The 12357-nt window shown below is 44.8% G+C and overlaps 1 long non-coding RNA gene across 1 annotated transcript in view; it reads right to left on the bottom strand.

Moving 5' to 3' along the window:
* LOC121026905 (uncharacterized) overlaps nt 1-11942 on the bottom strand; it is a 24735-nt gene extending 12793 nt beyond the window's left edge. The window contains exons 1-3 of the long non-coding RNA XR_005788490.1: nt 11285-11942; nt 4374-4478; nt 1862-1985 (exon numbers count right to left, since the gene is read on the bottom strand). This is a non-coding gene — a long non-coding RNA (uncharacterized LOC121026905). The remainder of the gene's footprint in view (nt 1-1861; nt 1986-4373; nt 4479-11284) is intronic.
* Nucleotides 11943-12357: the final 415 nt, after the last annotated feature.

Here is a 12357-nt window from a genome sequence, read left to right on the forward strand (position 1 = left end):
TGTGTCTCTCTCTCTCTCTCTCTCTCTCTCTCTCTCTCTCTCTCTCTGCCTTTCTCCAACTCGCACTCTCCCTCTCTCAAAAATAAACATTAAAAAAAAAAAGAAAGAAAGAAAGAAAGAAAATAAGAAGCACACAACTGTGAATGTGAATAGTAGTTACCTCAAAGAGATGGGCTGGAGGTAGTGAGGAGAAAAAACTTTAGCTTTTAATTTATAACCCTAAAAATAGTTGTAACTTCCAGGGGAGAAAGCTGGCAGCCATCTCCTTAAGCAAGCAACCAAAGTTGACATCACAAATATTGGAACTGACATCATGCACTTCCTTACACGATACACTGGTAAGGAAACAGCATTCTTCTGCGGTGTTCCTGCCAAAACACATCACACCTACACCTAATCATGAGGAAGTACTAGGCAAAGATTGAGAAATAATCTTAAAAACGGGCCTGTCCTCTTCAAAGTCATCAAGATCAAGAAAGACAATGAAAGGGGCACCTGGGTGGCTCAGTTAAGCGCCCAACCCTTGGTTTTGGCTCAGGTCATAATCTCACAGTTTTTGAGTTCGAGCCCCTTATCGGGCTCTGCACTCCTAGTGTGGATTCTGCTTGGGATTCTATCTCCGTCTCTCTCTGCCCCTCCCCTGCTCACACTCACGCTCTCTTTCTCAAAATAAATAAAACTTAAAAAAAAAAAAAAGACAAAAAACTGAAACACTGTTCCAAATAGAAGGAAACTAAAGAGACTTCTTTAGTGTGTGGTGTGTGAATCCTTGCCAGGGAAGAACAATTGCTAAAACTACTATAAAGGACAATACCGGGGTAACTGATGAAATCTGAATATGGGTTGAAAATTAGTAAACAGTGTTATACTGATGTTAAACTTCCTGATTTTGATGGTCATACTGTGATCATGTAAGGGAACATTTTTTTTTAATTTAATTTAATTTAATTTATTTTAAATATGAAATTTATTGTCAAATTGGTTTCCATACAACACCCAGTGCTCCTCCCAAGAGGTGCCCTCCTCAATGCCCACCACCCACCCTCCTCTCCCTCCCACTCCCCATCAACCCTCAGTTTATTCTCAGTTTTTAAGAGTCTCCGATGGTTTGGCTCTCTCCCTCTCTTTTTTTTTTCCTTCCCCTCTCCCATAGTCTTCTGTTAAGTTTCTCAGGATCCACATAAGAGTGAAAGGGAACATTCTTATTCTTAGAAAATATATAGTTGGGGCACCTGGGCGGCTCAAGTTGGTTGGGCACTGACTTTGGTTCAGGTTCAAGCCCCATGTTGGGCTCTGTGCTGACAGCTCGGAGCCTGGAGCCTGCTTTGTATTCTGTCTCTTCCTCTCTCTCTGCCCTTCCCCCACTTGTGCTTTGTGTCTCCCTCTCTCAAAAATAAACATAAAAAAATTTTTTTTTAAGAAAATATATACTCAACTATTTAGGAGTCAAGAGGTATGATGTCTTCAACTTCCTCTCAACTGGGACAGTAGGGGGAAGATACATCTATGTATATCAATTCAATGCAAAGTGTAGAGGGCAAAAAGTAAATTAATGAGTGGACAAAGGATATATGCATTCCTTGTACTATTCTTACAGAACTCTTATTCCATATACCCATAAGTCTACCAATACATTAAAACTACAAAAAAAAAATGCAATTTATAATTTTCAACTGCCTACTCTTTCTAATAGTCCTAAGCCTTTACAGAACTTCGAAAATGTCTGCTCAGTCTCGTTAGTTACTAAATGTTGGGATCCCAACAGAAGGACTCAGATTAAAAGTGTCAAAGGCTCAGGATTCCAGGAAGCCCCCTCTCTGGCCTGCTCAGCCACCGGCATCCTGCCCAGAGTCCCGCTCACCTGCTGTCATGGGGACAATGTCTGAACGCAGAAGCATCTGGATGCAGCCAGCTGGCTTGTTCCCAATCTTGATGTCCATGTACACCTGAGGATTTGATGAGGCCTTTTTCGCAGTGGGATCTCCCTGGGTGCAGGATAAATCATTAGGCTGGACAGAACTCGACCCCCCAAGTAGGAGAGCAAGTATTCTGAATACACACCAAGAACCCAACAGCCACAAGCAGGCTACAGCAAGATGCTGGCAGGGAAGGCCCTGGGTCGTGAAAGGGAAGGCCATGGCCGCAGCCCCCGGCCGGACACCCAGTGACAGGACACTTCAGCACCAGCTAACCTGAGCCCCACCTTGCAAGCTCATTCCCTCATCACACTTACCCTCAGACATGCCAGCTCGCTTCACCCTGCCCTGCGGTCACGGAACTTTCCTGGCCCATAGCACATAGCTCTTGGCACATTCAAACACCAGTTCAAGCCCACCCACCACACTCCTGTTACAGCGACCCACACCCTTCTCCTCCATGCCTACCCCTACAGATTCACAGTCTGGCTTCAATGGAAGCAGAAATGGCTGCTCTCTGGCTTGGGCCTGACTGCTCAGAAGACTGAGATTAATAAAAGACCTTCCATTTTACTTCTAAGAAGTCTGCGATTTGCTCATGATTAGTGAGGAGGTTGGGCCTTGCTTTGCGCTCCAGGTGGACCAGGATGACTAGCTGATAAACACAACATTCAGTACAAACCCTACCATTTGTTTCATAGAGAAAGCTCTATTGTCTCTGACCTATTTGTGGTGTGAACTAATAGGTCAAGATATAGGTATTGAGCTATGAGGCCCAGTACTGGAGTTGTTAAATAACTGGCTATCCAGTGGGGGAGGGCTGGCCACAAACACGAGACACACACAGATCCCAGAGCTACACAGCCTCGGTTCAAATCTAGGCTCCGTCACTTATGAGCTATGTAATGTTGGATAAGTTATTTGATCTCCTTGTGCCTAGTTTTGTCACCAAGAGTTGGAGATAATATTAGCACTTACCTCAAAGGATTATCATTAGTACTAAATATTTGTAAAACAGAACAGTTGCTGGTATAGAGGAAGCAACATTTGAACATTTGTTAAGTAAATAATGTCAAAATAACGCTGTAAATGCAGGATAGAGGGTGCTACAGAATCCCAGAGGCAACAAAAGCCCAGAAGGGACACTGATCTCACTCAACTAGAGGATTCAAAAAAGGTTCCTAGGGAAGGCAGCAACCGAATTCAACTATGAAAGATGAATGGGAGATGGCGAGACAAAGTAAGTTGGAAAGGGAATTTAGGCAAAGGAACTGCTTAGGTAACAACACAGACACTTATAGGTACCTACAAACTCTGTCCTAGAATGTAAAATGTACATACAATGTGGAGAGGTGAGCAGGGTCTGAACACGGAGAGCCCTTCCATCCCCCTAAAGGAGCCCAGACTACTCCTCCTATAGATGAGGAGTCCCTAGACTGCTTGAGAGGAGCCACATGGTCAGCTCTATGCCTTAGAAAGCTCCCTCTGGCTGCTCAGGACAGGAGGAATCGGGCCCAGGGTGGGAGACCAGCTAGGAAGCTACCATCATTATTCGTAGCAGAGATGACAGAGGCTACAGCAAGCCAATGCAGCAGAAGCAAACAGGAGAGAAGAGATTCAGGCAGGTGTAAAAGAGAATGATAGCAGGATATGGCAGTGCATCAGGTGTGGACTGTGATGAGGAGTCAGAGATGACAGCGAGGTCCCTGGTTTGGGTGACTGTGGAAGATGGCAAAATTTGCTAAGATTGGGTACTTGGGACAACCAGAGAGGAAGGAAAGAGGAAATTCACTTGGGACATGCTTTGTTGATTTATGGTAACTGGGAGACATGCAGGCAGAAACCCGTGAAACTCAGGAGCAAGGTCAAGGTGAGGACTAGAGACCAGGAAATGAGCAGAACACTGAGTACTGCAATAAGCTCAGACATGGGACACAGTGGCTGAAACTACAAGGACAACGGGCAGAGAGGAGTGGGGGGCTAAGGGAGGAACTTGGAGAAACACCGCTGCTCAGAGGGCAGACAGAGGAGAGGGAGCCTCCAAGTTATCCCCAGAAGTGACGGTCAGGATGGTGTATCGAGAAGCAGGAGAAAGTGCCGAGGCAAGCAGCAACTGGCTAAGGACGGAGGGATTGAGGCCTCTCTGGAATCAGGCCAGGAATAGGAAGAAAGCAAGCCTGGGGCCAAAGTCTCAGTGAGGGAGCAGGAAAGGTCAGGAGGATGGCGGATACTGGTGAGGGGGAGTCCTCACTGTCCTTTCTCATCTCAGACCCCCACCTAGTTCAAGCAATCACAAATCGGTATCCAAGCATGCATACCATACTTCTCACCTAGAACCCCTCACAGACAAGAAAGCCACGCTTCTCCATTCCATTCACCTGCCGCCACCTACATCAGGAGCGCCCTGGGTGGAAAGCGCCAGCCCCTCCTGTGGAAGCACACACCTTCAAACCTCACCTCCTGGGTTTCCACTTTGGAAGGCTCCGTCCGACCCTCCTTCCTCTTTATTCTCTTCAAGAGTCTGCCCAGAAAACTTCTTCAACCAGTCATCACCTGACCACACTGAAAGGAAAAGAAGTGAACAGATGTTAAGAAATTCAGGCTATTGTCCAGCTGTTCACTAGCTGTGCCCAGTTCTTCACTTTGTCAGCAGAATGGACACACCATGTGGCTCTCACAGGCAGAAGTTACCTCTCGGACAAGGGAAGCTGTCACTGGGAAATGTCAGGCCTTCAAGTCCAGCTCTCAGCAGAGGCAGATAAGAGTAACAAGGGAGGACTAAGCCGAGCCAAAAGGGAAGTTCCAACCACTGTCAAGGCCGAAAGGGCACAGTGTATGTCTACATCCCGGAGCAAGACTTTCACAGAGACCATGCCTCTAGCTTTGCAGAGAATCTCAAAGTCTATTTCCATGGAGGAGCTGCATTCTCCCCTCCCCTGTACACCACTCTACCCGTGTATATACTCCCACCACAGCAGGAAGTAAAACAGGGATAAAAAGGCAACAGAGGCCAAAGTTGAGGATGTGATTGGGAATCTGTGATTGCCCCACTTGCCTGGTCTGAATGAGCCTTCCTTAACGCTCACTAGTTTGGCTAAACGGACACAAATTGTCCACCCAAAGAGTTCAGGTTCATTCTAAAATGACTGCAATACAACTCAGCTGCTTAAACCTTGTAAGGTTAATAAAAGACCTTCCATTTTACTTCTAAGAAGTCTGAGATTTGCTCATGATTAATTCTATGCTGGGAGCCCACACCCCGCAATGGCAAGCTAAACACAAAACCAACCATAAAGTGTCCCTGAGCCACTACACATTTCTTTTCTTTCAACACCAACAGGAAGATCTGTGCTGGCATGATCTCTGAATCTGAGCTCAGAACTCTGAAATTATAAGGGTAAATGCAGTTACCATGTATTGAGTCCATTTTTAAAAAGTCAAGATCAGCACTAAATGGGAAAGAAATAGTATTGCTGGCTGGTGGGGGACATGTTTGATGAAAAAGTAACAGAAAACATGGATGTACAGGAATATTATCCAAGAACAACTGACACATGGGTAGTTTTTTTTTTAAGTTTATTTACTTATTTTTAAGAGAGAGAAAGGGAGGGAGGGAGGGAGGGGCAGAGAGAGAGGCAGAGAGAGAATCCCAAGCAGGCTCCCCACTGTCAGCATGGAGCCCGATGCGGGGCTCAAACCCACAAACCATTAGATCATGACCAGAGCTGAAATCAAGAGTCGTACACTTAACTGACTGAGCCACCCAGGCACCCCAAGATTTTTAAAAAAGGTTTGTTTTGGGCCTTTTCATGAAAACTAAAAAAATATGAAATAGGATTCCTTAATTAGTAACATTTAAGTTATAATTATAGCTATGCTTTGTTCCTAGAAACAAAGATGAATCAAGTACTAATTTTACTTATAGCAATTAAGAAAAAGACTGAATGATAGCATGAAATACCCTTATTTCATATTTAATCATAAAGACTGATTATAAGACAAGAAAGGTTTATCATAAAGATAAAAAAAGGGGAGGGTAGAAACATATAAGAGTTTTGTTGTAGGCAAAATAACACCCCCCCCTCATGGTGTCCACATCTTATTCTCCAGAACCCGTGAATATGTAATATTATATGGCAAGAAGGAAGGAAGGCTATCGCTCGTTGGTCTGCTGACCTTTAAATAAGGATATTATACTGGATTATTCAGGTGCTCCCAGTGTAATCACAGAGATCCTCTAAATGTGACAAGGAAGCCAGGGGAGTTAGTTTTAGAGTGACTTAGGGTGAGAAAGACTCACCTGGCCACTGCTGGCTTGAAGACAGAAGGGACCAGAAGCCAAGGAATGAGGTCAATCTCTACAAGCTGGAAAGAAACAGACTCTCCCGTAGAGCCTCCACAAGGAATGTAGTCCTGCTCATGCAGTGAGACACATTTTGGACTTAAGACTTCCAGAACTCTAAGATAATGAATTTGTGTTGTTGTTAAGCCACTAAATTTTGGTAATTTGTTACGGCAGCAGTAGGAATTTAAACCACTTTTCTTTGAAGCACTCAGCCTAACAAACCTTACAGGTTTTCTCTGGTTTAACTTGACTTAGGGAGAGCCACTTTTGAGACATGACTCAAAAGTTTACACTTTGTTGACTAGAGCCAACCACAGCAGTTTTCCATGAAACCCTGTCTTTTATGCCAGATTCACAAGTTTACCTTGCAATCCTTTTACACTCTATTTGCAGTATATTGCCCTGGACTAGAGGCTGGCAAACTTTCTGTAAACGGCTAGACAGTAAACATTTGTTTGTAATTTTTTTAATGTTTATTTCTTTTTGAGAGAGAGAGAGAAAGCGAGTGGGAAAGAGACAAAGAGAGGGGGACAGAGATCCACCGTGGGCTCTGCACTGATAGCAGAGACCCCTATGTGGGGCTTGAACCCACGAACCATGAGATCATGACCTGAGCTGAAGTCAGACGCTTAACTGACTGAGTCACCCATGTACCCCTAGACAGTAAATATTTCTTTGTGGGTCAAACAGAGTCTCTACTGCATATGCTTTTTTTCCCTTTTTTTCCAAAACCCATTAAACATATAAAAAACTATTTAGCTCATGGGCCATACAAAAGCAGGCTGCAGGACGGATGTGGCCTGCAGTCTGAATTTGCTGACCCCTGACGTAGATACAAAAGCGTCAGGGAGAGGGGCGCTGCGGAGGCTCAGTCAGTTGAGTGTCTGACTCTTGATTTTGGCTCAGATTATGATCTCATGGTGCATGGGATTGAGCTCCATGTTGGGGTCTGTGCTGACAGCATGAAGCCTGCTTGGAATTCTCTCTCTCCTTCTTCCTGCCCCTCTCATGCTTGCTCACTCACACGCTCTCTCTCTCTCTCTCTCTCAAAATAAATAAATAAACATTTTAAGAAAAACCCACAAGTGACACCTGGGTGGCTCAGTCAGTTAAATGTACGACTTCAGCTCACGTCATGATCTTACAGTTCATGGGTTTGAGCCTCGCATCGGGCTATGTGCTGACAGCTCAGAACCTGGAGCCTGCTTCAGATTCTGTGTCTCCCCCCACCTCTCTGCTCCTCCCCCACTCATGCTCTGTTTCTTTCTGCTCCCAAAAGTAAACATTAAAAAAATTTTTTTAATAAAAAAACAAAAAAACACCAAAGTGTCAGGGAGAGACTCACCAACAAAGATGGTTGGCATTTATGCAAACATTTAAATAGGAAGGATTTCTGAATAAGAATTCATTTCATAAGTAGCCAGTTCACAGTAAATACTTTCAAATAATGACAGCTTTTGCTTCCTAGATAACTTGAGACTGTGGAAACTGGAAACACAATATGCACCTGAGGGTCCCATGTACTCTAAAGTAGCATCAAAAAATAGCTTCAGTAAAAAGCAAAGAGTCTCAGCCATATCATGTTGTCGATGGCCGCTGTAGCATCCTAAGAGAATCTAAGAGTTCATGTGTGTAGTCCAACTCTTCCTGTGGTTAGCACTCAAATAAAAACTCAGTAGCACACACATGGAAAAAAAACCCACACTTTCCCTCCTTCCCTCCCTAGATTATATGCATTTAACAAAGTGTATGTACTAACTGCTTATTAGAGCTGGTGATGTAAGGATGTGTGCTCAGGCACAGAAACCTGAAAACACACAGGAGACAGGAACCAGCAATGCAGGCTCTAGAAGGCAGAGACAGATCTCTGCAGGATCTGTCTTCCACATTCTGACCACATGAGGGGAGCTATGAGCCTGGCTTGGTGAGCCTTCCTTCAATCAGAACTTCTTGTCCCTTGGCAACTGTCACCACCAAACCAGGGTTTTGGGGGTTGAATCATATCCCCCAAAACTTCAGGTCTGCCCAAATTTCAGAATGTGACCCTATTTACAAATAGGGTCTTTGCAAACATAATTAGTCAAGATGAGGCCATACTGCATTAAGGTGGTCCTAAATCCAATCAACGACTGGTATTCTTGTAAGTAGAGGAGACACAGACACATGTGGGGAACAAGGCCATGTGAAGACAGGGGCAAAGACTGGACTGATGCAGTTATAAGCTACAGAATGCCAAGGACTGCCGGGAGCCACCAGAAGCTAGGGAGAGAAGGATTCTTCCCTAGAGCTTTCAGAGGGAGCATGGTCCTGCCAATACCTTGATTTAGATCTGCTAGCCTCCAGAGCAGGTACAGCTGTGAGAATAAATTTCTCTTGTGTGAAGCCAAGTTTGTGGTAGTTTGTTATGGCAGCCCCAGGAATCTACTACATCCACCCAAATGGAGAGTGGCACCTTTTGTAGCCAATGACAATAGGCAACACCAAATACTAAACAAGGAAAATTTCTTACCTCTGCCAATTCAAACTCAACAAGAGCAAATCCTTGGTGCTTTTCACAACAGCAGATCGTTAGTATGTGAGCAATAGAAGGAAGCATGCCATATCCAGACGCCATTTAAAAAAATGAAAATCTAGGGGCACCTGGGTGGCTGAGTTGGTTAAGCATCCAACTTCAGCTCAGGTCATGACCTTGCGGTTCACGAGTTTGAGCCCTGCGCCATGCTGATGGCTCAGGGCCTGGAGCCTGCTTCAGATTCTGTGTGTCTCTCTCTCTTTCTCTGCCCCTCCCCTGCTCTCACTCGCTCTCGCTCTCAAAAAAAATAAACATTAAAAAAAAATTTTTTAATGAAAATCTAATTTTTAGGGTTTCCTTAGTTTAGTCAACAGGGCTTCCAGAAATATTAAGGTTATTTTGTTCATTTTAAATAAACACAGCTGAATAGTGAACTAAATTTTTACACTTTGTAGTATCCAATTCTACCACAACAGAATTTAAGGCTTAAGTTACTTTCCAAGCATTTTAATAACTTGTTTATAAGACATACAGAAAGTAGACAAAGTTGTTTACCAATTATTCATTCCAACTGAACACCAACGGAGGACAGAGCGCTGACCTCACTACGGCGTTAAGTGATTATTAGTGAAGGAGCCTCATGCTTGTCCTCAGGAAAACATGTTAGCTGGCAGAAAGCAAGGGCAACAAGAGTTACTAATTTATAGAATTCAGGGATAGACGAGCCCCCAGTGGCCAGTCTTACTGTTTTATTTAAGAAATGAAGAACTCAGAGAGTTATCAACCCAGAATTAGTGGCACAGCTGGTTCTAAAACTCCTATCTTAGAAAATTACAACCAAGGATCAAATAGAAATATGCACCATAACTACGATACCAATTTAAGGGAAACTCCCCCAGATGAGCAGAGTCCAAGGCCCTGCCACTGTTGCAGCTGAACTTTCCTGCTGCCTGCTGCTATTTAAAATCACAACGGCCAGGGGCGCCTGGGTGGCGCAGTCGGTTAAGTGTCCGACTTCAGCCAGGTCACGATCTTGCGGTCCGTGAGTTCGAGCCCCGCGTCGGGCTCTGGGCTGATGGCTCGGAGCCTGGAGCCTGTTTCCGATTCTGTGTCTCCCTCTCTCTCTGCCCCTCCCCTGTTCATGCTCTGTCTCTCTCTCTGTCTTAAAAATAAATAAACGTTGAAAAAAAAAATTAAAAAAAAAAAATAAAATCACAACGGCCAATAAGGGAGGTCTGGGCAGCAGGTGTGGTGGGGTATAGCTACCCAGCATGGGGGTGTGAAACATTACTCAGACCTTTCAAGATTTTTCTAAAACTAGCTTCCTACTGAATCTTACTATACAGTTTATATATTAAATGATCAAATATCAAAGCCCCCAAATGGTTCCAATGTGGAGAAAGCCTTTCTTCAAATCCAACAAACTGTCAATCCAAATTTCAGCCCATAGCCACACCAGCATCCTGGCCTTGTTGTCCTTGGAACATTCCTTTTCCATCACCAAGATCATAGTCACGTTGACCTAGAGAGACATCCTCCTGAACTTCATTACATATCAACCGTAAACAATGCACATGACTTAAAATTCTTCTCAAATTCTTTTCCTGACATTAGGAATCTGAACAAGAGAGACACTGAAAGAACTCACCTGTTTCATAATCCAGGGAAAACTAATTATCCATGATGTCTCCAAACAGAAAAAAAAGTACCACGAAGAACTTTGTTGTCTACCTCCTCTGCCAGCCCACCAGCAAAGAGGAAGTGCCTTCTGAACCAGTGCCCTCCATACTCTTGGTACAGATGCTCTGTTAGCAAGACAGCCACAGGGAGAAGAAGGAGTCCCCAGTCTTTTAGGTATACAAAATGACCTGTGAGGTACACTCTTCCCCTATCCCCCTTCAGACTTACATCTAGCCCTCGGTTACTGTGATAGGTTCACTGCCTCCAGTTTCACAATCTCTTCAATAGTTACTAGAATGATTCCAAGAAAGTGCAAATCGGATCACATCACTATCCAGCTTAGCTTAATAGTCTCCAAAAGCTCACCAACGCCCACAGGACGGAGCCCAAATTCCTTGACACCGCATATAATAAGACCTTCCTAAGGTCTGAGCCTTGCCGACCTATCTAGTCTTCCTCCCTGAACGCAAGTCCCAGATGTTGGACTACTTCACCTCTCCGGGCTCTTTTCTTGCTGCTCTCCATTCAGGCCACAGCTTTACTCATGATCTTTCAAACCCAGCTTTGGCCTCTGCGCTTCAGAAAGTTTGCCCTCACCTCTCCTGATGGAGTGAGTGTTCATTCCCCAAAGCCCTCAGCTCGACCCTCATCAACATTGTCTATTTTATGGTCACATCATGAGGCTTGCCAGCCCGCGCAGTAAGACTGTTCCCAAAACTCCCCAACTATTCGGTGAATTCCTTCCTCTAAGGGGTCAGGGCTGCGGAGTTTATGGAATGAATGGGCTTGAGAGTTTGGAATGCGGTCTGAGGTCACAATAACAGATCTTACCAACTCTCCGAGACCAAGATCATAGAGGGAAAGGGCTCTGGGCAGCGCCAGGACCAGCAGAGCCGTCAAGTCGCGGGCGCTGCTCACAGGCTGAGGGGGCAGAGCCACAAGAGAAACCCACGCTAGCTCGGCAACGAACAACACGGTCTTGCGGGAGCCATCTTGCTCCCTGGCTCTTCCGCCGGAAGCCGAAACCAGGCCCCGCCCCCGGACCCGACCTCTCGCTCGCTGGCGCAGCCGCTGTGCTCCTGGCCAGTGGCCTGCGGCGGATGTTTGGAGGGCACTCAGAATAGAGATCACAAATACATAGCGGCATTAACTGGGGAAGTCAAGAAATAGAAGAATCTACTTTAGATCCGGCCTTTGTTTCTAATTATTTTAATGCCAGTGTAACATAAGTGTTATATTCGTCTCAAATGTAAAATATAGTGATTCAATAATTCCAAATACTGCTGTGTGCTCAAGATAAATGTAACCTTGATCCCCTTCACCCGTTTCACTCATCCTTCCACCCATCTCCCTTCTGGTAACCAGATTGTTCTCTACAGTTAAAGTCTGTTTTTGGTTTACCTCTTTATTGGTCTTTGTTGTTTCTTAAATTCCGTATGTGAGTGAAATCCTAGGATATTTGTCTTTCTCTGGCTTATTTTGCTTAGCATTATACTCTAGTTCCATCCATGTTGTTGCAGAGAGCAAGACTTCCTTCTCTTGTGGCTGAATAATATTGCATTGTATATATACACGACATCTTCAGTCGTACATTTGTTTTGTTTTGTTTTTTATTATTTTTGGGACAGAGAGAGACAGAGCATGAACAGGGGAGGGGCAGAGAGAGGGAGACACAGAATCGGAAACAGGCTCCAAGCTCCGAGCCATCAGCCCAGAGTCTGACGCGGGGCTCGAACTCACGGACCGCGAGATCGTGACCTGGCTGAAGTCGGACGCTTAACCGACTGCGCCACCCAGGCGCCCCAGTCGTACATTTGTTGATGGACACTTGGGCTTCCATGTTTGGCTATTTTAATAATGTTGCAATAAAGGTATGTGTATCCCTTTGAATTAGTATTTTCCTA

This window comes from Herpailurus yagouaroundi, unplaced genomic scaffold, assembly GCF_014898765.1.
Source record: "Herpailurus yagouaroundi ecotype Mexico unplaced genomic scaffold, PumYag 77, whole genome shotgun sequence".
Taxonomy (NCBI): Eukaryota; Metazoa; Chordata; class Mammalia; order Carnivora; family Felidae; genus Herpailurus; species Herpailurus yagouaroundi.